Here is a 2,646-nt window from a genome sequence, read left to right as displayed (position 1 = left end):
TTTTCCCACTGGAGTTACCCTACACAGGGGATCATGCTCCTCCTACTCCAGTGGGTTGCCAGATTAAAAGCCCAGTACCTGATGTGGGATACTTCCCCTTGAGTTGTTGATTAGAGGTATCCCAGAGACCTTCCCCCAAAAAATACAGACTATAGCTATTGTTTTGGGGTGCCCACCAGAACTTAATGGTAAAACATTATTGCCAACGAAACCATACATGTTGGTCATGGGACATGGAGAAATCAAGTTGGTGCTGTCCAGGACACTGTTAACTGGTTCAAACAACAGACAATGGCTGGTGAATTTATGAAGTGGCAGGCCCTCAAGATGATTTCATAGACCACCTGAGATCTGCGAGCCACAGACTATATTGTTATAATATATTAGATTATATTGCTGGAGAATGACTTGGGTCACAGATTATATTGATGGAGAATGAATGTCTGTTTCCATAATTATTTTTCTTAGTAGGATACCATATGATTATTTAGGTTTCCACTTACTAAATCAAATGGCAAACACATTCTGTAAACAGAGTTTGTGGTTTTCCTGGAATAATTAACCACACATTTACAATCTCTTGGCTTATTAACAATAGATAGCTATACTCAAGTCCATTGTGTATTCATTTTGCTAGTTTACTCTCAGAAACATTGAATTTGTCTAGACTAATTAATAACACATTTGTAGCCTGGTAGTTTATTAACATTTTATCAAATCCACCAAGTAAAGTCAGTACTTCCACTGTCCTTCTGATGTCCTGAGGAAAGAAGGTTGACCCACCGCCTCTTTCTCTTCTATAAAACCAACAGGACCTTCTTTCACCCTTTATTCTACTTCTGAAGTAACACTGTTAAACTTTTATTGTTTCTCAAGATTAGCAGCAACAAAGTCTTCTACATATCACATAAAGATAATATTCAAGATTGTATTATAATACAATTATTTCATTTACTACTTTTCCTCTATAATTTCCTCAAAGAACCACCCTGAGAAGCTACAAAAATACTCAGCTGAAGAGCTGAATGAGATCTGCAGGATCGCCTTGTCCACTGTAGCTCAACAAATAAGGAAATGAGGCCTGTGAGAATTCATCTGGGGTTATGGAAGACAAAGGACAGCCCCAGATATCATTCTTTAGGAGCCGACCACCTCATTTTTGACACAGGCTCTCTCCCAGTCTCGGAACTTGCCAAGAGGATTAGGCTGGTTGGCCATCATGCCCAGGGGATCTACCTGTCCATCTACCTCCCAGTGCTGGGATTACAAGCCCAGATCACCACACCCAGGTTTTGTTACATGAGTTCTGAGGAATTGAGCACCAGGTCCTCATGCTTGAAAGGCAACTTTATCAGTGGAGCTGTCCCCCTGACCCAAGAGTTCAACTTCCTTTCTTTTTTTTTTTTTCTTTTCAGACTTATTCACTTTATTTTTCTGGTATAAAAGCCCTATGTGATGACCAAAGGTCTGGGTCCTCTGAACTTAGACTGTAGTGTGGGTTTTCACAAGATGGTTAGTGATTTTCCAATACGGAGACTTGGTAAATATTGACTCTTTCCATGGGTTGGAGCAGGGGTGGGGAGGCAAAGGGGGGGAAGTAGCTGTAGGTCTTGGAGATAGTATCAAAGGTGGCCTTGTCAAAGTTGCCAAGGTGGCAGTGAAGTCCCATTCATTAATACTGGCCAGCAGCAGCAGCCTCTTGGGCACAGGAACAGAGATGATGCCAGTGCCTCTGTGGGGAGGGATGAGACACATCAGCATAGAGCCACACCGGCCTGTCACCTTGCATGAACAGTTGTGGGGCTTGCCAATCTTGTTCCCCTAGTAGACACTCCATGCAGGGATGATGACAGTGGCTACCTCCTTGGAGCACTTAACACCAAGGTCAACCTGACCGTTATAGTCCCCAATACTGATAAAAACCTTGAAACCTGGTCTGCTGGTCAGCCAAGTCTGGCTCTGCACTGGCATGGTCTTTAAAACCTCATCCTTGAGGGATGCTCCCAGGAAAAAAGTCAATAATCTTGGATTCCTTGATGGGCAAGGAGGAAGGTAGATCTCCAGATCTCCTTCAGGGACTTGATCTTCATGTCCTTGACCAGGTGGCCCAGCTTGGTGATGGGGATCTTTGTCTTCAGCTTTGCCTCCATAAGCCTTGTGGCCTCAACCACAGCCATGGCTGTAGCCACAACTGACTGCAGCCTCTAAGACCACAGCCTCTGTAGATGCCAGTGTCAACCTCCATTTGGTGTTTTCCCAAAGAGTGAGTTGAACTTTCTAAGGACCACATACCCAGCTAGTGGCAGAGAAGGAATCAGAACGCAGATCTTTGCAACATTGTGTTCCTCAACTGAATTAGACTGGAAGCTCCATTACAGTTATTTCTTAGAGTTTATCAAGTTCCATACCTGTACTGTGTCATCAGGAGCCACACCAGGCTCCGGACATGGGGTGATAATGAGAATTGCTTGTTGTTACGGAATTAACTCACCATTTCACAGGTTTTCTGAACTCTTCTCCATAAATCAAATCTGTTATCAGGTGTTCCAAATTTGTAGTCAGAAGATACCCATTCGTCTGTCAATTTGTCAAACATTTAATGTACTGTTGACTGTGTCACTAAATATCATGCTTGCTAAAGACAAT

General features: G+C 43.0%; 1 pseudogene; it reads right to left on the bottom strand.

The window, feature by feature from the left end:
* Positions 1-1,482: 1,482 nt before the first annotated feature.
* LOC131896151 (small ribosomal subunit protein uS5-like) lies at positions 1,483-2,177 on the bottom strand (annotated as a pseudogene).
* Positions 2,178-2,646: the final 469 nt, after the last annotated feature.

Source organism: Peromyscus eremicus, chromosome 19, assembly GCF_949786415.1.
Source record: "Peromyscus eremicus chromosome 19, PerEre_H2_v1, whole genome shotgun sequence".
Classification (NCBI taxonomy): Eukaryota; Metazoa; Chordata; class Mammalia; order Rodentia; family Cricetidae; genus Peromyscus; species Peromyscus eremicus.
This window is presented reverse-complemented; position numbering and strand designations above follow the sequence as displayed.